Source organism: Salvelinus sp. IW2-2015, unplaced genomic scaffold (genome assembly GCF_002910315.2).
Source record: "Salvelinus sp. IW2-2015 unplaced genomic scaffold, ASM291031v2 Un_scaffold356, whole genome shotgun sequence".
Classification (NCBI taxonomy): Eukaryota; Metazoa; Chordata; class Actinopteri; order Salmoniformes; family Salmonidae; genus Salvelinus; species Salvelinus sp. IW2-2015.
Window position 1 is genome coordinate 606,948 of NW_019942547.1, and position 24,953 is coordinate 631,900.

General features: G+C 42.4%; 1 pseudogene; it reads right to left on the reverse strand.

The window, feature by feature from the left end:
- LOC112068272 (phospholipid-transporting ATPase ABCA1-like) overlaps nucleotides 1-18,165 on the reverse strand; it is a 57,041-nt pseudogene extending 38,876 nt beyond the window's left edge.
- Between the last annotated feature and the right edge of the window lie 6,788 nt (nucleotides 18,166-24,953).

The window sequence follows — 24,953 nt, forward strand, 5'->3', positions numbered from 1 at the left end:
AGAGTCTCTCACCTCGTGTATGATCCTCTGTGTGGCGGGAGTGTCGGGGGTRTACAGGATCTTTCCCATGAGGAGAGGCTTCAGGGCCCTCCAGATCATCCTGGAGATGGGGCTAGCTTCCAGACTCCTCATCATGCTGTTACAGTACGGAGCTGAGGGGTGGAGGACAGATRGACACAGGTTAGTATCACACCACCGTAGGCAGAGTATTCAGTAGCCTATACACTTTGAAGAGGGTTACGGTAGCTATCTCTGTTATAACACCAGGGAGGAATACACTGGTGTCCATACAGCCTGTATCCCCCCCCCCAAAACTGTTAAAAGCTTTACCAAAAATTACAAACTGAAATTGCATCTGATTGAAGTGTGTGGAGATTCCTTTTTTACTATAAAATTATTAACAAATTGATCCACATTTGATATAAGTAAAAACTATTAATGAATTTTAGAGCAAGGAGTTGACCAAGGACTGACTTGAGGTGTTGTCGTAGGCGGACACGGGTTCGTCGTCGCTGCCGTTGCCGCCATGGTTACCGAACAGGGCCTTGTAGTTGTTGTCCTCGTACCAGTTGAGCGACTTGATCTTCAGTCCGCCGCCCTCGGGGTGGCCACAGACGATACGGGACACGGCCTGGTACATGTGGCTGGGGGAGCCTGTGGCGTTGGCTGTCAGGTAAAGGATCTCGTTACGCATCTCCTTCCAACTCTTCATACTGGCCAGCTAGGGGAAGATGAGAGGAATATGTACGTTTAAGAAACTATTGAATATTGAATCTATTGAATCTTCTGARTCATATTATTCAGGATTTTGTTATTTGATGCATTTGTCTAGTACCTATTTATTAGAATGTTTACTCTTGTATTTGTGTATTATGTTCTACTGTGTTTTGTGTACGCGTAAATTAAAGTATTTTCAGAGTACAGTAATATGTGTCAAGTCAACACATAATTACACCATGTGCCGAAGACATGTTGAGACATGTTTACACCAACACTCAGACATATTCTAGAACTGATGAACTGTGTGAGTTCAGACAGTTAATGAAAGCTATTCCAGATAGGAGCCTTTGGCTGCAACTGGCCCTGGTCAAAAGTAGTGCACTATATAGGGAATAGGGTGCCATTTGGGAAACAGACTTTGTTAGACATAAGGTTAAAAACACTTGTCCTAACTGCCTGCCTAACAGCCTGGGACATATATAGCAACTGTTCTTGTCACACACACTCAATTGGCATGGTAGCCTGAAAACGTTGAAAACATGTGGCTTGTGTGGTCTATTGTGCAATCCCCCTCCCATATTTTCAATAAAGGATTTTTTAAAAACATTTTAAATACTCAAATCCTTATTCTCCTCAAGTCAACACTACTTGTGAGAATTCTGTGTCCGGTAATAAATTAGAATAGCAATGGGTTCACTGTGCACTCTAGGTCAGAAATGCTGACAATCCACAAACATTTAAGCCTCTAAAAGAAAACTTCTATGAGAGTTCAACTTTTTTTAGTGCGGACCCATCACACCTTTTTGCTTATCTGAATTCCCAGGTTATACGCACTAACCAAACTTCCGGGAGAGCGCCATGGTCCCCTTTTGATTGAGTATTTAGCTAATCTGGGTCTTTAGGTGTGAAAGTGATGTTGGGAAAACCAGGCTGACCTGTGTGCTTGAGAGTGAGACCGGCTCTGTGCATGGGTGCGTGTATCAGTGTTTGCACAATGGAGAGAAAGGTTACTCTGTCATTTTTTCGAATAAAAGGAGCCACAGTGGACTCACCGCACAAGCGGCTGGTTATCTTAGAAAAACACGTTGAGGACGTTGGACGGAGCTAAAACTAACGCACCTATGCATGTGACAAGGTCTTTTGTCATTTGAGACTGAGAATAGGTAGGTCGGTAATTATAACTCGGCATCTTTCTGGAACTATAAATATATATTGGTTTTATGATCCAACCCTGTTCGATAATATCATGTGATACGTGACGAAATGAAACAGACTGGATATTGTTGCACAGTTCTAGTAGTTTCCTGCCACAAGGAGACGACTTCAGACCCTCCGACACTTAACATATCTTCATTGACACTGATCCTTTAATTAACAACCCTAGTTTTCTAGAGATGTCCTTTTTGACAAAGATGACGACACATTCTTATCATTTAGAATGTTTGTAATCGTTTAGAGCGGTGTAATCACTTAGAATGTTTGTAATAGTTTAAAACGGTGTAATCGTTTAGAATGGTGTAATCGTTTAGAGCGGTGTAATCACTTAGAATGTTTGTAATAGTTTAAAACGGTGTAATCGTTTAGAATGGTGTAATCATTTAGAATGGTGTAATCACTTAGGATGGTGTAATCGTTTAGAACAGTGTAATCACGTAGAATGGTGTAATCGTATAGAACGGTGTAATCACTTAGACTGGTGTAATCGTTTAGAACGATGTAATCACTTAGAACGGTGTAATCACTTAGGATGGTGTAATCGTTTAGAACAGTGTAATCACTTAAAATGGTGTAATCGTTTAGAATGGTGTAATCACTTAGGATGGTGTAATCGTTTAGAACGGTGTAATCACTTAGAATGTTTGTAATTGTTTCGAACGGTGTAATCACTTAGAATGTCGTGATCATTGACAGTCAAGTTTCTCATAACAAAGACATTTCAGCGAACTCTGAGATCCGGGAGCCGCCTCAGCAAGTCACATGCTTCCTGAGCGCCGTCCAAAAACACACAAAGAAAGAAAGAACAGTGCAGCCAGTGGGAGGAGATGGGAGGGAGGGAGGATTTCTCTCCTCTCCACCTCAAGTAGAGCTCTCCGTATACAGTGAGAACCTTGGCAGAGGAAAGGCCTCGCTCTTTCTCTTTCTGTCTGTGCCTGTCTCTCTGCCTCACGCCCGCGGGCCAGACATATAGCATGCAAACAGGCCGAGTCATTTGAGGAAGGCAGCGTTCTGTTGCAACCCCCCCGCACCTCCAGCCTGAAGAGAGGTTACTAGAGGTTATGTCTCAGAGCCGAGGCAGCTCACCGCTAGCCCGCTACAAGGCTAACTACGCGTCTTCCCTCTCACACCAGGGAACATAAGCAGCTAAYGGCAAAAAGCTGTGGTTGAGGTAAAATAAGGGTGGGAAAAGGTGTATTTTTCMGTTTTTGAGACATTCATACCGGTAGCTTCTCTTGTCTTGTAACATTGCTGCTTGTTTGACTTGTTGAGTAGGGAGGRGATCATTCAATCATTAGTTTAAGGGACATTTCTTTGTCTCTGTCCATGGATTTCCTCTGACATACAGTATGCCAGATGGATATACAGCGACATACAGTTCTGCCAGAGAGCTATTTGCTAAACACATCAGTGGGAACGACCTCTCTTTCCCACAGCTGACGGCTTCCTTATGTTCCGCCAACTCAGCAGTACTGTGGCTGGAGAGAGGAGGGGTGGAAAGGGAGAAGATTGAGAAGAGAGGGGGCAGGGGGGCAGAGAGTCTCATGACTAGGTGATCTATTGTTGTTGTTCCCCTAGCACATCCCGCTAAGTCTCTTAGCGTTTCCCAGCCATGTACTTTTGTGGACATTCATTTGATTTTTCCCCTTTGATTCTTTTGGGGGTAAAATTTTACCCCCTTTTCTCCCCAATTTCGTGATATCCAATTTGGTAGTTACAGTCTTGTACCACCGCTGCAACTTCCCGTACGGATTCGGGGAGAGGCGAGATTCAAGAGCCATGCGTCCTCCGAAACACGACCCTGCCAAGCCGCACTGCCTCTTGACACACTGCTCGCTTAACCGGAAGCCAGCCGCACCAATGTGTCGGAGGAAACGCCGTACAACTGGCGACCGTGTCAGCCATGCATGCGCCCGGCCATGTCCTGACCTGGACTGGTACCAACTGGACTGCTGACACTAAACAGTCTATTTGTTGTGAAAGACTACCCTTGTGTGTACAAAATGACAAGGTTATAGCCATTTGAGGCGGTCATTTTGTGAAATGTACGTCGAAACATACATGTAAGTTTGTGTGTGGTGTGTGTGTGGTGTGGTGTGTGTGTGTGTGTGTGTGTTTGTGTGCGTGCGTGCGTGTGTGTGCCTGACAGACAGCACCTACCTCTACAGCCAGCGCTCCCAAGCTCTCTAGCAGACCGTCGGTTGCCGCGGATACCTTCTGGACGACCTCAGGGTCGGACTTCACGTCCTTCTGTTGTGGGGGAGGAGGATGAGGGAGAAAAGGGAGGGGCAGGGGGATAAAAGACATTGAGAACAAACACTCTCCAGGGACACTTCAGAGAGGAGTTCCTGTTCAACCTCATCTGTTATTGACTGTCACAGAGGGCCGCTGAAATGTGAACTGCTGGCACACTCACAGCTGACCCAAGACTTGTACTTTAGTGCTAAGGTGGTTCTGAAATGAACCTGATTCCTTATACAGTGCATTACATAGGGAAAAGTGTACCATTTCAGCGCACCTTAGCCACTAAGTACAAATCTGTGTCAGCTTTCCTTATAGCGGTCAATATTACTGTGTCCATTGTCCATATTAGTGTACACTTAGGAATGCAAGCCTAATGCAAGGCTTAATTTTATGTATAGTGGTATGATGTGGATATTGGATCAGGGCCTATATCAGCACGCAAGAGCAGTCGGTTACTTTATACTGTATTCAGAACAGGGTTATTGTATTCAAAACATAGTCTAATATCCCTGTCTGTTTTGTTACGGAGGGAAACCTATTGGTCTTTTTCAGAACAAATAGTATTGTTTTACACCCGTTTGAAATTACAGCTGATTCAAGCGGTACGATATTTCAACAACTATTATGACATTTCCTCCCCATGTTAGTTGACCAGTTGCGACAGCGTTTGCATTGGCAGACTGTTCCTGTACACTTGGGCACCTTCCAAAAAGCTTTGTCCCAACACCGGACGAGAGTTCTGACTAAGCTAACAAAACTGGGTCAGCTAAAATGGATCACTCTTTCATCTGCATCCAAGTGTGGACGGTCATCGAAGTGTTAGAGTGATTCTATTCACTGTATTGTTGAAAATGAACTAACTGTATTTTTCTCCCTGGTGGGTGTGTGTGTGTGTGTGTGTGGTGTGTGTGTGTGTGTGTGTGTGTGTGTGTGTGTGTGGTGTGTGTGTGTGTGTGCCAAAAGTCTATATTCAGACACCTGCCACAACAGGGTTCACAGCCTCTCCAACCCCCATTACGACAAAGAGACAAGGGACCATTCATTGTCAAGCTAATTTTGTGACAGGAACAAGGATTTTTTCTTATGCGATAAAGAACAGAAATCTTGTACAGAAATAGGGATTGATAAGTCCTGGCACTAAATGGTAATCATGTCAGGGAACATGATGTTCTCTTTATCAGAAGAAAGAAGGCTTGGTGTCAGCAGGCTACATTACCCCGTCATAAAGTGTGTGTGAAAGTGAGTGCAAAGGGAATAGCCTATTCAGTTTGTCTGACTGATCAATCATTTAATAATACATTCATTGAACAAACTAAGATTAGCTAGGTCTATAGCATTGTGTTATTAGGCGTACACAGTTAAAGCCCCCAGTGTTAAAGTGTTCAGTGTTAAAGCCCCCGGTGTTAAAGTGTTCAGTATTAAGTTTTAAAAAGTGTTAGTATTTTAAGTGTTTCTTACCCGTATGGGTTTCAGGAAGTCCAGGTTGGACAGGAAGTGGTCCTGGGCCTTGTTCAGCCAATCAGGGGAGGCCTTGCAGATGATGTCTTGAGTGAGCCGTGACACATTCTTGTCGGAGATGGTCACAAACTCCTCCAGGGAAGTGGTGTTACACATATCTCTAAGATGGACGCCGAAACCTCCAATCAGGACCTGGTAGATAACATGCAATTATATATTTCAGGGATCAAGTTCTCGCAGTCGAGAAACAACAACAAAAATGTGTTGCGAGGATGTAGGGGAGAATTGTGATTTCATGTTTTAACTGTAACAACTTTCACAATGAATGCCAAGTCAGGAATGATTTTGCAAATATGTTTTGAATCCTATATCATCACAGGAAAGCTGTTGTCATGTCACTGCTCGTAGTTTTACTGCCTCTAGAGGCATTACCAAACTGTTCTAGAATGTTCCTATGACTCAAACAAAGATGTTTGGGGAACGTTATTTCTAACCTATCAGAAACACTCTGGAAACCCAATATTTTTTAATTCTATTCCAGGAAGATATTTGCTTGCGGAATGACCCATAAATAAAATMAAATTTCATTATTCTACATTTCCACATGGCCATAGGTATCGCACAACATGGTCAACAACAAAACATATGAAAAATTTGCACTGTGCAGCTTTTCAGTCATGCATGGGGAGACTGTCTGTGGAAAAAGGGCAGAGAGAGAGGGCTGATGGGTAATAAAACAGCTACAGTGGGGGTGGGATACGGTTAATAGATCCACCGCATGCGTTAGAGCCCCTCTCCGCACATGCTCACTGTGAGGCAGACARAAGATGGAGGAGAGATGGAGGGGTGAGCAAAATCAYGTGACTACTGCCCTCCAAATACAGACAGTGATGAAACTGAGCTTAATTATTTTCCCTGAGAAAGAGGATGACATGCGCCACAGACTTGGTTCTCACCATCCCCCTTTCATTACACGGTGTTACGAGTTTAGCCGTCTCGCGGTATATATAGTTACGGTGCGTCAGATACCAGCAAACCAAGGTCATGGCATGGATGACTGCTTTTTAAAAGGTACTCGATGTGGTGACAAACAGAAAGATAGGCCTTCTCTTTCCTCTTCACACACAGTCAATATGTTTACCTTCTCTAGGTTGAGGTCAGCCTCTACAATCTGCTGGACGGCATGATGGGATAGGGAGGCGTTGCGATGCAGGAACGACGATAAGGTCTCCTTATCRCGGAGAAAGTCCTTCAGCTTGAAACCTGGTATGGGATGATGCAATGCACATTCAACAGACTGCCTAGGAACACTGTGCTGCATGATTAGAAACAGATCTATTTAAAAAGACAGAAATATGTTTTAATGGATAGAATTGTGATTTAGCGTCGAAACTCATCATCTTGAATAGAGAAATTGTAGTCTAYTATCTGGGGAAACTCCAAATACTTGGTTACTTGGGTGAAAACTGTAAAGTCCTCAATAATATGGTATAATAGACATATTATACTAATATACTGGCATGGACAGAATGGAGAGATACAGTGAGGGGGAGACATATCATGGACACAGTCTACCCTGCTCAGGGGACTATTGTGTTCACTGGGTCAGAACATTCCAGAGAAGTCATCTCCRCTTAAAAAMCAGTTGAAGTCAGCTCAGCACTCTGCTGCTTGGCACTCCGCAGCYGGGGTTACTCTAGGGCGTTYCACTTTGGCMCAAATACTGGGCTAGAGTACTGGGCTCCTCCCCTTTTCACTCTGTCCCGTCCCTTCCTGCCCAGCTTGAATTGGAAATGTCGTTACTTAAACGTTAGATAGCACAGTGACAAGAGTAGCTGCCGGATACATGGTAAAGATTACCATTAATCTTACCATTAATCTCATTAATCATTAAGATTACCACATTACCCCTTGGGGGGTGGGGGGGGGGACTACTAGAAGGGAGTGTTACCCATAACTAGGGCCAAGGAGTTTTTCCTGATCAGAACCCTAACCCTATACTCTTAGAAAACAAGTTATACCTAGAACTCTGTCTGTCCCTGTAGGAGAACCCTTTTGGGTTCCAGGTAAAACTCAACTGGTTACACGATCTAGACAGGAAACACATCTGCCCCAGAGGCTCCTGGGAGCAGGTCAAGGGGGACGTGGTGTGTGTTGCAGAGACATCCCCAGAGCATAGAGACGATCCCAGAGCATAGAGACGACCCCAGAGCAAATAACCAGGGAGTGGTAATGARCTCTAATCATCCTGACTTCAGGAAACAAGAGACTGGAGATGTGCCCAAACAACAGCAATGAGTGAGAGTACAGCCATAAAAGAAAGAGGGATAGCCCCAAAAGGTACCGTCTATCTGCACTTGGCTTAGGTGGTTACTATGCTGTGTCTTTGACCTACCAAAACAATAACAAGTAGGCTATAACAATATGAATCAGACTGCCATCCMGGCTTGTCACTACTTGCTCTGCCTTCTGGTGAAAAATACTTTATAGACATGAGGAGACATATATTTAACATGTTCCCAAACTTCTCTGACTCAACAAACAACCTACAATCAGACAAACAAAATGGCCGCCTTTGYCAAGCGTGACAAATGACAGTTAGCTACAGATCATTTCAGGTTGATAGAAGAAGTGGAACAAACGTACTGACTGAGAGGGTCGTGGTCACCTRAGGCCCGAACGACCCACCCTGTTTCCCATAGGGATCTGTTCAAAAGTAGTGCACTATATAGGGACACAGAAGATGATTGTCCTGACTGACTGAGTCTAATAACCTGAGAGAAGGAAGCTGCCTGTGGTGTTATTCAACAGAACAAAAATGGGAAATGAGAGTCGGACTGATTTGGAACTTGACCAACCGACAGGGGGGAAAAGGACAAAGAATGTGGGACACTAGGCAAGCCAGAACTCTTTGAGAAGGAGAATTGTGCGTGCGTGCACCCGTGCGTCAGTGGGAAGAGAACCGAGAGGAGTTTAGAGACCTTCGAAAGAACAAACGACCCACCTAGGAAACCTTTCAGTCAGTCAGTCTGGCTGACACATCAACCCACTACATTAAAACTAGTCTGGGTTACAAACCCGAAAAGACAAATGCAAGCAGCAGCATATCGATGTCTAGCATATAAAACATACAGCCAAGTGAGAGAAGAGAAAATTGGATATATTTCATGAATAAGATTAAAGTGCTTCTCTCGTGACACGAGGCACTAATTCTAGCACCAACATGAACTTTCTCCCTTTTGACATAACGGCACTTCACTGTAAGGCTTTATATAGCGGAAGGATTTTAGAGCGGGTCGATGCAGAGCTGTGATCTGCTCCTAGACTCCTTTTAAACACTGAAGTAACCAATTTTAACACTGGCTTCTTTTAAGTCCTGATATTCAAACTGGTATTTTTAACACGGATACATTTCTCCACGTTTGGCCAGATTGTTCACGTGACTCGTTTTATTTGCATACAACATAATTATGCTGGAATGAGCTATTACGCAATAGCTTTTGACACAGTCTTCATGACCTGAATATCTCAGGTAATATCTTAACTAGGCTCTGGTCCTCTGGAAGGAAGCATAGGTGAGAGGTTATGCTGCAGGAGTAGATAGACGATAAATGCAAGTTGGAGGGGGAATGTGAAAGACTACTGTTTTGAAGCGATTCATCTTTTAGTGGTAGGCCTATGTTAGTCTCTGAACTACTCTTTGCTGGATGTAGAATAGTGATAGTACGGTTACCACAGACACAGTTCATTTATGCTCCTTTATGTAATAATGAATGACTTCATTTGATTTCTTTAAAATGTGTCAGCTTGATGGTTTAACAGTGGTGTTAGCGTTAGCCTTGATGGTTTAACAGTGGTGTGTTAGCGTTAGCCTTGATGGTTTAACAGTGGTGTGTTAGCGTTAGCCTTGATGAGGTGCCATGAGGCTCATCTGGCAGCTGATGTTACCTTGTTAGGAAATTCAACCAAAAAAAGTCAATTAATGGTCAATGTCAGTTGTACGTTGAAATATGACATTGGTATAATGTTAATTCGACGCGTTTTGCCCAGTGGGTAGGTAATATGTATGGCAGATATGTACGTAGGGGTGTGGGGACTGGGACACCTCAGGACTCATGCAAGGGAAAGATACTATCATCAACCTGATTTCCTCAAAGATCTTTCCCCCTCTTCCTGGTCCAAAGTCATGACAGCCCCATGTACTTTCCACTCTGAAAATGGCCGCTCAGCAAGAGCCAAAATCTAACATTACAGTATCCATTAAATCTGTGGAGCAGTGTGCAGAAGTTTATTTTCAATGGTATTCYGTTTTTTCCTGCTGGAAATACGATTACTTATTCACCATCTAAAATGAGATGGACAGTCACGTGAGGCGAGACCGGAGCACATAATGATCCTCAAACAGGATGCAGACACATTCCAAGCCCGGGGTTGGTCCAGTTCAGACACAGAGATAGCAGTCAGAACATTGATGGGCCAGTTAGTTTAAATCTGTATCCTGTTGTGATGGGTGGGCCCAGGGAGGTCTTCCTGCTACTTAAAAAGAGTTAGAACAGGACAGGGGCACTGCCCCCTGGTTGGCCCAGCAGCAACCTCCCCACCCCAGGACTGGCATGGACTGATTACACCAATGCTATGCCACCCATAGAAATCAAATTACTAGAAGGGACAAAGCCTGGTCCCATATTTGTTTTTGCCATCTAGCCAACTCCCAGCAGATCTGGGACCAGGCTAACAAAGCCCCTCAGACCACCGCGTTTTTGATTGGATCACTCATGAATCGTAGAACAATCACTGGAATGAGAACRKCCATTCTAGTAACTCTATTTCTATGCTGCCAACCTGCACCCATTGCCCTCCATTACGAGCCAAACGGCCCCACTTTGATTAGGAGCTGTACGGTCGCCAGTAATCTGCTTTTCTTCGCATTAGGAATTTGGGGTTTCATGGAGGCCATTAAAATCTAAGCATGCCATTTGCTCTGAACTCTCTGCACCAGACGGCCCCAGGAAAACGAGGACTTCCACATCAAACAAGTCTCAAGTTCAGTACTACGTGCTTCAAGTCGACAGCGTGTGCCCTACATCTATAGCGATAAGGCATGTACAGATAGGTGATCATACMTACCTMCTGAAAAACTAGGCTAATCAAACTCAGATCAGTATGCGTGCTATACGTCTATGGCTCAGGGCCTATGTACGCAGGTGGGCACAGGCTTAGGATCAGATTCAGTAACATCACATGCAGAAACATACATAAAATGTGATGTCATACAGTACTTTAAACAATACATACAAATATATAAATCAGTGTAAATTTATGGACAGTGCATCAATAAAAGGGTTATCCATGTACATCCCACTGGGCACAGATGGAATTTCAACACCTAGTTTTCATTTGGTTGACTTGTCAACTAACGTGAATTTAACATGAAATCAACAACAAAAAATGTCACCATGTCGTTGAATTTAAGTTAAAAGTTGCGTGAAAAAAGACAAAATTCCCGTACGTTGGTGACTTTTTGCAAATCCAATCAGTTTCCCACGTGGATTCAACATCCTCAAATTGCATTTCTTTGTTGAAATGACGTGGAAACAACGTTGATTCAACCAATTGGTTGCCCAGTGGGATGCATCTATAAGTCTGTAGCGCAGGGTCTATGTACTGTGATCTGTCCTACCTGCCGTGTTGCTCTGTAGTTTCCCCAGAGCCCGCACCAGAACTTTGTAGCCCTCGAAGCTCTTGTCATTCTGGCTGTAGAGGAGGATCTTCTTGGCATCGATGAACAGACGGGAGATTCTGTGTTTCATAGAGAGACGATTAGACGATGTGAGGAACAACGGTGGTAAAACACACATGCTGATCCTCTGGGGTTGAGGGTCTGAAAAGAGGAACAATGCTCCTTGTGGCATGGTCCCTTATTTCAATGTTTTAATGTCTTAGCTTACATTGTTTACTTGGTTGTTTGACATAGACAAATTCTCCATTTAACATTTGATAGAATGATTTGATTAGTCATCAAATCATTCTATCAAATGTTAAATGGACAATTTTCCCGGGATGAACTCACATAGAATCGTTGAAGTTGCCCACCAGCCCTGGGGTCTCTCCTGGTGTGGGGTGGCGGAAGCAGGGGTTGTTGGCGTTACAGATGATYCCTTGTACCCAGGGCAAGGTGCCCGCYGAGGGCATGGCCTTGTTAGGGAAATGGCCTGGAGGGGGACAAATAGGGAAGGTCAATGATCGAYACCGCTCTATGTCACAATATCTCCCTACGTAGCTGCCCAGATGGCCACTGAAGTCAAATGATTATGTTGGGTAATTGTGGTACTTTAGTCAGTCACCCAACATTTCACAATGGCAGAGCAAGGAGAACTGAGTGAAACTCCATTTCAGCTTGGCTCAATTCAGAAGATCGAAATAACAGCCAGGGGGACATCTTGGTTTAGCAAGAGCACAGTACAACGGGGGACACCGCGTGGGCACGGATTCCTCGTGTACTCTTGAGGAACTGTGTTGTCTAACAGAGAGGCCAAGGTTGCGTCCCAAATGGCACCCTATTCCGCAAGTGCTCTGGCCAAAAGTACTGCACTATTTAGGGAAACAGGGAGCCATCTGGGTCAGAGACCAAGAGAGATAGGAAGGGGGGGATATTTGGTGAATAATTGCCTCAGTGAACCACATGACTCATATGACCTTTGGATCAACATTCACTTTCAGTGACGAGCCATAAGAGGTTATAAGCAAACCGTTATCTGCTACTGTACAGTAGTTAGTTATTAAGCCCAGCAGATTGTGAAGCAATCAAATAGAGTAGGACTATATAGCGTGACCCAGTCCTGAGGTCAAAACTGTTGAGTTCAATGGGTGAAATCAAGTAATTCTATCTACGGCCGAGTTGACTAGAGTTGACAGGTTTGACCGTCAACAAAATGGTGACGTGCCCATTCTGCTAAACAAGATGTTACAGAAGTATCCCCATTTTCCTTTTTGTCAATGTGTGTGTGTGTATCTGACAAGCCTTTGGAGTAACACTTGAATAGTTCTTTCACATTCCACAGTTAMGGTATCATACACTGAGTTTAATAGCCTAGCCTACTGGCCTGCTATCCAACCTACACTGGGTGTGCAAAACATTTTGAACACCTGCTTTGTCCATGACATAGACTGYCCACCACCAAAAGGATATCCAGCCAACTTGACACAACTGTGGGAAGCATTGGAGTCGACTTGGGCCAGGATCCCTGTGGAACGCTTTCGACACCTTGCAGGGTCCATGCCCAATTCATTTAAAGGGGGTGCAACTCAATATTAGGCAGCTGTTCCTAATGTTTTGTACACTCAGTGTATATCTGTATTATACAGGAGGGCAAARGTATAKCCTTCTGACCTGGTGAAATACAGTATGTAYGTCCCAAATAGCACCCTATTCCCTATGGGCCCTAGTCAAAAGTACTGCACCATAAAGGGAATAGGATGCCAATTGGGATGAAACCAAGATCTTTACTGGAGACCTGTATTGACAAGATAGAGRTAAGGAGGGCAATAGAAAGTATAGTAGCTATCCTTCTACTGTATTGATGTGAACAAACATACAACACAGTCCAGTGTTGTTTGAGTCTTAGTGGTATACATTTAAATTCAGGAAGTTAATTTAATGAAGATTCATTTATTATTGTTTTCGGGTGAATTTTGCAACAATTCAATTTCATTTCGCTCTCTGATTTTACCGAGATAAACAAYTCCATTTTAGCTTCTAACTTTAGCTTCTAACTCAAAGTTGAGAATATATTATCTGTGTAAGTAACAAACTGTTCCCAGAGCTGTTATTGTGTACTACAGGAATTTTAAAGGCCAGCGGGTCAATATATCAAATATTGACCTACTGARTGGGATGTTTTTAAGAAAACTGTATAGAAGGAAGACCTTGGCTTGGGATGAGTAATGGCAGGTAAGGACATTAATGTACTCTTCTCTGCATTGACATTTCTTGGACAATAAAACATTTTTTCTTCCTTTCCAGTAGGTCTATGGAACATTTCCACATATGTTCACACAGCCCACTATTTGTTTTCCCTTATCCATTGTTCTAGAATAACTAAATCCATTGGGACACATTTCTTGTGGGAATCTCCTRCCTTCCACTGTTCTGTTATGACTATCTGTCTTTGATACTAACAGTAATGTCCATTAAAAATGATGAGCTCTCTCTTTCCCTGAAGTATCTTTTGTCTGTATTGCTTTGCTTTCCAAAGAGTCTTGGACTCAATAAACACTAGTGGCCGATGATGTAAAGGACAACTGTCTGGCATCCTGTTGTCCTCCATCTTGTGATCTGACTCATCTAACTACAAAGAATGAGAAACGGGAACAAATGATGACGGGAAACAGCATTTGGACCAAATGTCACGAGGCCTCTAGTACGTCACTACTACCCAGTCGAGACACAAACATTTTTCTTGAATTGCCTCATWATAACTGAGTGAATAAATCACCATAAACAAGGCTAGATTTGAGTCCATTTCAACTCAATTCAATTTCTAAAAGCTTTATTGTCCTTCAAATTTACATAAGACAGAAAATCGTCTTTCACRGGCTAATACATTGTGATTTCAGGCACTCTGTGTATGTGTGGGCTACTTACACTCATGTTGCTCGTAGGGCGGATAATGCATCCTCACAGATATGAGGATGAAGAAGATGAAGAGMGGCCATATTATCTCGATAATTAGCTGGAGCTGAAAGGGAAGTTCAGAAGGTCGATGAGCGACTGATAAACTCATCAGGACAAACAGCATTCAAACAGTGAAACCAAYGCAATAGTCAGGATGTCTGGTCTCCCTACAGAACAACCCATTTGGAGATTTCWATCATACAATCATGTGTTGTTTATTTGGGGCAAAACGACAGATAAGGAGGAATCTTTGAACCTGAAATTGTTTGCAAAGTAGGGTGGCCATGGACGTAACAAAAATTTGACAAAAAAAAATGCATTTCAAATTTCAGTGTCCTGGAGCAGTGGTTCCCCAACCAGRGGYACTTGAGAAGACTCATGARACCATAGGCTTACTGGTAAAATTCACATGAGGGGGTAGTTCAGGGGTACTCAGGGTAGAGCAAAATGCACTTGGTGATACAATAACCGAAAAAGGTTGGGAACCACTGTCCTAGAGTAGACAACCCACCTCTAAGCTTTCTTTGTGTACTTTAGTCTACAATCCAGGTTACCAATTTCTTGACTATGTTGGATGGGTCATTTTGATTCTAAATGAGACATTTCCTCAATTACAATTCAAATMTAGGATCCCCTTTAAAATGGACTGATCCAGCTCTACAATGGAAGTGGGTCATTCCACAAACCATTATGGGGGTGTCAGGCAGCCATTAAGGGGTTTATCAGCTGTTGGCAAATATATTATAATCTTTATCCTAGCTAAGACTAGGAGTGGGAAGGGAGAARGGTTGGTTGGGTGGACATATGTCCACAACAGCTGCTGTCCTCCCAGCACCATCCTCACAGAGCATTGGTCAAATGGAGGCTGGGGATCTGTTCTATAAATGTATCTGGTTCTAAGAATCTCTTGAGAGATTTTGAGGATTAACCGTTTGATGGCATGATAAGACGATGGTGTTATTTAAAATGTTCCAGAATCCAAACCCTTTTTGCGGAAATGTGTACTTGAGAGAGCACTTAAAAAACTCCTCCATGCTACGCGTCACCATCTCCACATTGACGCCCTGCTACGTTGATGTCATCGATGGTCTGAACATCCTCAATGAGTCAAAGGATAAATAAAGTCCATTCAAGTGGTGTTTCACAATCTCATTCCTTTTACCAATAAATAGAAAATGCTATTCTTGTGTGAATTGACCACACAAACGACAATAGTAACACATCGTATTTCTACTAAACCTTGTAACCACTAAAGCTTATTATTCCACTTTTCCCCAGCAACTTTCATTGACATGCTCCCCTTATCTCACAGAATCTACGTGGGGTTGATAGACTTTTTTTTAAATATAGTAGCTACTTACTGTCTGTCTCCTTCTGTAGGTGAAGTTCTTCCACAGCAGTAAGCCCAGTTGAGTAGAGATGGCCATCTCGCCTCAGGGACCTATCCTACAGCCGTCCAGCTCCCAACTGCAGAGCACAGTGACAACACAGTGAGACTCGGGGACCTTTCCTACTGCTTTTGAGCTCCCAACGGCAGACACACAGCACAGTGAGACCAGAGAAGCAGGCTGTTTGAGTCCACTGGACACCTCGCCACTCATAGGTCAAAGTCCAACCAAATATAACCATCAGATCTCCAATGGATACTAGACTGTATTAACCAATCGGACAGTTTTACTAGTGCACTGGTGGCATTTCCAGGATTGAGAGATTCAGTGTCTGTTACAAAAAAAAACACACAAGGACTTTTGGATCTACAAACAGTCACTGGGTACTTGGCAAATGAAGGTGTGCCACCCACACAATTGCACAAAAAAAAGACTAATATCTAAAGTACCAGATGTCCTCATAACATGACATTTCAATTCAATCCAGCAATTGCAATACAGAAATGAACAATCACTAAAATTGCACGAGGCGATTGCTGTTACTATTTATCTAATTATATAGCCAGCTGTATTATTAAATACTTTCAGATGCAACAGAGTTTTTATGACATGAATGGGTCCCTGTGAGGCCCTGTCGGTAGAGCGTGGTGCATGCAACGCCAAGGTTGTGGGTTTGATTCCCATGGGGGACCAGAATGCAATGGAAAAAGTTTGCACTCACTACTGTAAGTCGCTCAGGATGAGAGTGTCTACTGAAATGTAGTCCTTTTCGTCTGATAAATGCACTTGCCATTCAAACAATTTTGGGGAGGCTGGTAGCCTAGTGGCTAGAGCGTTGGAATAGTAACCTAAAGGTTGCAAGATCGAATCCCCGAGCTGACAAGGTAAAAAAAAAAAGTTATAGGCCGTCATTGAAAATAAGAATTTGTTCTTAACTGACTTGCGTAGTTAAATGAAAAAATGATGGCGATGCAAACAAGCTCTCAAACAATTGGAATGTCTATTCTCAAACCGAGACGAATGAAGGACAAGCAGGCTACGCAGGTAACATTTCACCAGTAGCCTGGGTGGATGGATAGCCTATTCATAACGAAACACATTCAAAATATGTAATTTGGCTAAATTTGTATGATAGTCTACCTCAGGTCCCGGCATAATAAAAACAGATTTTCAAATGAACATATCGGTTACATTGTAGGTTGTTTTTCCATCAGCTTCAACGCATACCATAACAAAACACTACAGTTGGCCTAGAAGTTGTAAGCAGCCTCTCTGCAAAATAATCAATGCGGTTGCCTGGTGCAGAATTGCTGCGCGCGCCTCTAGTGTTTTAATGTGGTGATTTACTTTTTTATTTTTTTTATTTTACTTGTTTACAAAAAAAAATTGCTCGTGCACAATATCCATATGATGATCATATTTCTTTATCCAATGGAAGCTTAGCCTGTTATTTKTTCAACTACGGTCTCAAAACATAGCAAAAATCATTCAGAATATGAACATCTTACAAAGGCTAAGAACAAAATTAAGCAATGCTTTGATGAAACAGGCTATGAAAAAAMCCCAACAACGAATGAATAACAATATGACAACCGCTATGGTCAACGATGGATCGACAAAAAAACACAATYGCAAAATCAGCTTGGTAAACATCTCCTTCCTTAACTACAACCTCATGCCTGCATCAATGAATCAGAAACAAACATTTATTAAAACAATACAAACATAATTTCACAATAAAAACATAATTTCACAATCTAAGACCTTACATTCTTTCATTGTAATCGAATGTCAACCGTATCAGTGCAATATAATTATCGAAATCCTTTCAGAACTTCATGCTGGATGTTTCATTGTTTCAAGAGGAAGGGGTTACTTTCGGTCATTCAGCGCAGCGCAGACTCTTCCATACAATAAACAGCAGCAGATGCTGTAGCCCATACACTGTGTTCATCAAGCACAATACGGTAATTTGCGATAAAGGACATCAAATACACTACCCACAGTTTGTCATCTTACCCATCCTACCAAAACCTCATAAATGCACACGTTATTCAATACATTTGATTAAGGATGAACACTGTAAATCATGTGTTGATTGTTGTGAACAATGCCGCGTACTATACAGGCGCGGAGGCAAAGATGCGCTTTTGTTTKGAAAAGATTTACAGACTGAATCAAACATGCGCAACCATATACATCCGTTCTGTACATATCAAATAATAAAGTTCCTTTAGGATGTTGCATGACACAATGCATATCACCCACAGAGCAACTTAACAAAGAAACAACAAAAACGAATAAAGAAAAACAACCGACCTTTTCCCCTAATGCTGCGAAATTCCAATTCTTCAATGTTCATCAAATGTAATTCCTTGAATTGGAAAAAGGTCAAATGGACGCTTTTGTATTCGCCTTTTCACGACCGTTATTGTCTTCGCCGCTCTGTATCTGGTTCTAACAGAACTGCTTTTTTTCTCCTCCAAGCTTTTATAGGGGCAGCCAATGCAGCCGCTTTCAGAAGAGGAAAGGTAACTCGCGGTCAAAAGGATCCAAGGCTGGTTGTGTTGCTGTCTCCTTAAACGGGACGCACGTGTAGAGTTAAAAAACACAGCTCTTAAGAGGGCTACGGCGCCCTATACATAATTATTTCGGTATTGAATCCGTCCATGCAATGTATACAATCATTTTATGATTGTGTAATTGTCATATCTGTATAATAGCCACATTTTTGGTTGAAAACAAGTGCTCAGACTTGTCGGTGGCCATTGGGAACATAACCGAGTCCAATAAATGCCAGCATTCTATGACAGACTCTAAATGTAGGTTCGATCTGAAGGCATATCAGTTCACACACTTTATAAAAATAGAATTCTGTTTTATCCTTTTGAAATAGAATTCTATAAGTGTTTGAACTTCAGATTTAACGCACATTTAGAGTCTGTCAGAGCATATTGATATTTATTGGCCCAAAGACCATTCCACCTCAGTGACTTTGACTAAACAATAACTAGACACACAAGCTTGATGACCAGGTTCAGTGGTTAACTAACTACAGAATACTGTCCAACGAGCTGCATTCAGGGCTTCAGGAAACAGCAGAGGGTGCACCCCCATATCTACATTGATGGGACTGCAGTGGAGAAGGTGGAAAGCTTCAAGTTCCTTGGCGTACACATCACTGACAAACTGAAATGGACCACCCACACAGACAGGAGGCTAAAGAAATTTGGCTTGTCAACTAAAACCCTCACAAACTTTTACAGATGCACAATTGAAAGCATCCTGTCGGGCTGTATCACCGCCTGGTATGGCAACTGCACCGCCCACAACAGCAAGGCTCTCCAGAGGGTGGTGCGGTCTGCCCAACGCATTACCGGGGGCAAACTACCCACCCTCCAGTACACCTACAGCACAGGAAGGCCAAAAAGATCATCAAGGACATCAACCACCCGAGCCACTGCCTGTTCACCCCGCTATCATCCAGAAGGCCAGGTCAGTACAGGTGCATCAAAGCTGGGACCGAGAGACTGAAAAACAGATTATATTTCAAGGCCATCAGACTGTTAAACAGCCATCACTAGCACATTAGAGGCTGCTGCCTATAGGCATAGACTAGAAATCACTGGCCACTTTAAGGAATGTAACACTAGTCACTTTAATGTTTACATATCTGGCATTACCCATCTCATATGTCTATACTGTATTCTATACTATTCTACGGTATCTTCGTCACTTAATAATGTTTTACATATCTTGCATTACTCATCTCATATGTATATACTGTATCTTAGTCACTTAATGTTTACATGTCTGGCATTACTCATCTCATATGTATATACTGTTTTCTATACTATTCTACAGTATCTCATTCACTTAATAATGTTTACATATCTTGAATTACTCATCTCATATGTATATACTGTATTCTATACCATTCTACTGTATCTTAGTCCGTTCCGCTCTGACATCGCTCATCCATATGTATATAGTCTTAATCAATTCCAACTTAGATTTGTGTGTATATGTTGTGTAATTTGATAGATATTACTTGTTCGATATCATTGCACTGTCGGAGCTAGAAGCACAAGCATTTCGCTACAACCGCAAATAACATCTGCTAATCACTTATATGTGACAAATCACATTTGATTTGATGACTAGGGCCAATATCAAATGTAAATCAACTAGGCTACAGGAGAAAATACACTCGGAGGCTAGGCACAAGTTGAATGTTGAAGACGTATCACAGATTGTTGAGTAGAGTAATCCTAATTGGTTTGTGTCTTTGTCTTTAGAGGATGGGTGCAAGGACATGGTTGCATCTCTCTGCAAAGGGATCGACCATCTGGTGTTCAATCTTTATATAGCTTGTCTAGTCTCTTAGGTTTAGTCTTACTGTAATACAGTCTTACATACACAAACTCAGCAAAAAAAGAAACAGCCCTTTTTCAGGACCCTGTCTTTCAAAGATCATTCGTAAAAAATACAAATAACTTCACAGATTTTCATTGTAAAGGGTTTAAACACTGCTTGTTCAATGAACCATAAACAATTAATGAACATGCACCTGTGGAACGGTCGTTAAGACACTAACAGCTTACAGACAGTAGGAAATTAAGTTCACAGTTATGAAAACTTAGGACACTAAAGAGGCCTTTCTACTGACTCTGAAAAACACCAAAAGAAAGATGTCCATGGTCCCTGCTCATCTGCATGAACGTGCCTTAGGCATGCTGCAAGGAGGCATGAGGACTGCAGATGTTTTTCAGGGCAATAAATTGCAATGTCCGTACAGTGAGATGCCTAAGACAGCGCTTCAGGGAGACAGGACGGACAGCTGATCGTCCTCGCAGTGGCAGATCACGTGTAACAACACCTGCACAGGATTGGTACACCCTCGAACATCACACCTGCGGGACAGGTACAGGATGGCAACAACAACTGCTCGGGTTACACCAGGAATGCACAATCCCTCCATCAGTGCTCAGACTGAGAGGTTGGACTGAGGGCTTGTAGGCCTGTTGTAAGGCAGGTCCTCACCAGACATCACCGGCAACAACGTCGCCTTTGGGCACAAACCCACCGTCGCTGGACCAGACAGGACTGGCAAAAAGTGCTCTTCACTGACGTGTCGCGGTTTTGTCTCACCAGGGGTGATGGTCCGATTCGCGTTTATCGTCGAAGGAATGAGCGTTACACCGAGGCCTGTACTCTGGAACGGGATTGATTTGGAGGTGAAGGGTCCGTCATGGTCTGGGGCGGTGTGTCACAGCATCACCGAACTGAGCTTGTTGTCATTGCAGGCAATCTCAAAGCTGTGCGTTACAAGGAAGACATCCTCCTCCCTCATGTGGTACCCTTCCTGCAGGCTCATCCTGACATGACCCTGCAGCATGAAAATGCCACCAGCCATACTGCTCATTCTGTGTGTGATTTCCTGCAAGACAGGAATGTCAGTGTTCTGCCATGGCCAGCGAAGAGCCCGGATCTCAATCCCATTGAGAACGTCTGAGGCCTGTTGGATCGGAGGGTGAGGGCTTGGGCCATTCCCCCCAGAAATGTCCAAGAACTTGCAGGTGCCACAGCAACTGACTGTTACTTTTGATTTTGACCCCACCCCTTTGTTCAGAGACACATTATTCCATTTCTGTTAGTCACCTGTCTGTGGAACTTGTTCAGTTTATGGCTCAGTTGTTGAATCTTGTTACGTTCAAACAAATATTTACACGTTAAGAAGTTTGCTGAAAATAAACGCAGTTGACAGTGAGAGGTCTTTCTTTTTTTGCTGAGTTTATACTCTCGTATTCACATCCAATATACAATATGGACCATAGAGTTCATGAACCCTTAAGGTCTTCATTTGTTGACTTAAGTCCTTTTGAGGGGAACACAAAGGCTGTTCCTTACAGTAGCCTATCTTTGTAGCTTTACTGTACCTTTACTGTAATATGGTGAATCTTTACTGTAAGATGGTGAATTTTTACTGTATGTTGGTGAATCTTTACTGTAAGATGGTGAATCGTTACTGTATCTTTATGTATATCTAAATATATTTTTAAGTGTAGATTACTGTTTCTATACTCATTTACTGCACAGGAGGTTGGTGGCACCTTCATTGAGGAGGACGGGCTTGTGGTAATGGCTGGAGTGGAATGGTATCAAATACATCAAGCACATGCCATTCCATTCGCTCCGTTCCGGCCATTATTATAAGCCGTACTCCCCTCATCAGCCTCCACTGATCTACTGTACCTTGAAGACAGTTTACAAAAAGTCTTCCTTTTTTCCTAAAGGGGTAGTAGGACACTATCACACAGTAGGGGGTGCGTTTCAATTAGACAGCAGTTAGGAGAGATTAGATACATAATCCATCAAGAAATAGGATTCATTTAGCTCAAACAATAAGGATAAAGGAGGATCCTGATTAAGAGAGACAACTGTATTGAAAACGGCTCAATATTTATCCTCACAAAGCTCAATTGACTTGATGATGTTCAAGTTGATGACATTAAAGGCCCACTCTGTGTTATTTGTAAAAAAAAAAAAAAAAAAATGCATTTAAATGACTGATGCTACCCATTGATTCTTGATGAATATCACTTACACAGCAAATCGGCCAGTGTTACCTCATGTTGATTTTCCAGTGTAACATTTCTAGTGTTGATTCAGGTGTTAATTTAACCCATACAGAGTTAATGTAACTCTCAAATAGTGTAAAATAACCCCAGTGTTGGTGTTAATAACCAGAGTTGTGTTTGAGAATGTGATTGTGTCAGTTTTACTCTGTGGAGAGTAAAAGATCTCCATCAAAACCACACCCATCATTATCATATTTCCCAGCATGCTCTACTGCAGGTAGTTTTTTAAATTGTTTTTGCATGTACATTTATTGATTGATTAATCACATGCAACACAAAGATGCACAACATAATTTTTCTAAACTAATCAAATCAGTTAGATGTATTGCACCCGTTACTGAAATGGTTGTTCCAGTTTAAATGGTGTATGTAGTCTCCTTTAAGGTAAGGTAAATTCTTATTTTCAATGATGGCCTCGGAACAGTGGGTTAACTGCCTTGTTCAGGGGCAGAACGACAAACTTCGGTAACTAGTCCAACGCTCTAACCACTAGGCTATCTGCCGCCCAGTGTAATAATAATCGGCCCCCGGCTGAATCTAGTTGATGATCCCTTCCTCATGTTAAAAATACTATATGAGGTGTTATTGCATAACACTAAAAGTGTTAATTCCCTCACATTGACAAAGTGTAACGGCGTCAGCACTAAGCACAGTGTTAATTTAACACTTAAAGTGTGGGCCCATATACACACTGGCCGATTGCTAAATGTAACACTGTCAATGTTGATTCAACACTGGAGAATTTTCTGCGTATAAATGCCTCATGGTTTTAGTTCAACTGTCTAACCTCATAACTTTAAAATTGTGGAATGGGCCTAAAACAGTCTGTTGAGAAAAGCATGTCCTGGTTGACCGGTTGAGAGTGTGTGCATCCCAATGGCATCCTTTCCCCTCCTATGGGCCCTGGTACACAAAAGTAGTGTACTATAAAATAAATAGGGTGCCATTTGGGATGCAAAAAGTGTGAGTAGTTGTCAAGTGCTTTTAATTTTCCAGTGCATGGGACACAATAGCTGTTGTGGCTAGCACAGTGTGGTGCTAGACTAGTGGTGGAAGAGAATGAGCGAATGAGTTGGGATAGCTAGCTAACCCTCTTTTGATGTAAAAAGCCTATCTGCGAGTGCCTGATCATTCAACTGTCTCAAAGCAGAACCTTGCTGTGAGATCTGGTTGTCTTTCTGTACATTTCTGCAACCAAGAACCACAATCTCGTGTAACTACGTCAGCGACTCAATACATCTGTCCATGAGAGATTAGTCTTTCTGTTAAACAGCAGTAGGCTACTTATAGAAACCTACACCTGCAACAACTTGAATGCAAAGCATTAGCAAAACAGAGGAAGTATGCTATAGGGTTTTCTGACAGTGAAACTTCATTGTCAAGGTTAAAGCATTGACTATTTAGTTCTGGCTCATACAAGTGATCCATAGACTTAATTGTTTGTTCCATTGTTTAAAATTAGGCATAGGCTGGAATTCAATTGAAACAGCAGTTGACTGCGGTATTTTGGCCACAGTAATTGAATAACTGTAGTTGAAATGCAGTTGTAGTGCACTATAACTGCACTTACACTGTAAAATTACTGCAGTAAAAACGGTGTTGTTTTGGATGCATTATTTGCAGCATACTGCACTCTGACTGCAGTTATACTGCACTCTGACTGCAATTATTTTTGTAAGGGCATGCTTATGCAAAGTGTAGGCCATTTGTTTACAAAATATGGCTTGTGTGCGTGCACACATACACTCTTATATAAGCTATAATAGCCAGTGGAGTAGTGGAGGGTTAACAAGTACACGGAGTTAACACACTTTTTTTGCACGACAGTTTACCTTCCTTTTGCGAAAAAACGCATTGAATGTATTTGGAGTTTAACTCGTTTTTTTCGCAACCGGTGATCAGAGTTTACCCAGCAAATGTTTTTTTTACCACTACATCACGACAGTAGTCTATTATTACAGAACCCCAAAACATATTTAGTCGTAGGAGGAAGAGATGCCATTTACCGCAATGTGGGGTTGATTGAATTAAAGTCCATATTTCATTGGGGGAGCACACAGTGGCGTTGCCCTTTTAAGAGCGAGCAGTTATGTGGTGGTCAATAGAGGGGGATACTTGGTCTAGAGCAGAGAACCAGATTCAGAGGAAGCTGCAGTCAAAAGGATCTTTCTAAATATGATAATGACTTATTCAAAATATCAAACACACGATGAACATGAGCATAATGACCATCATGTTGAATGATGAAAATTCACTCATCAAATGAAATCGTGTGTGAAATGAAATTTGCCACAGAAAATGTTGACCATTGAAATTAATAACTTGGGTCGTCTACTTGTGTTTTGCACAATTGACATTGCCTCAATCTGAAATGAGTTTCATAATTTGGCAACACCATCTCAAATCAAGATTGCGCTTCCTCAATTTCCTAAATGCCTAGGCAACTTCTCAAAAGCCATTACCTATAGCAAGCTAACCTCAATGACGGTGCGTCAAGAAGACCACGATACAATGGGAACAGAGACTGCCTGCACGTCCCCATTATCTGAAAAGTACGTGTTAAAGAATACAGAAACACAGCTGTGTTGAAAACAAAGGCACGCCTGCCTGCCT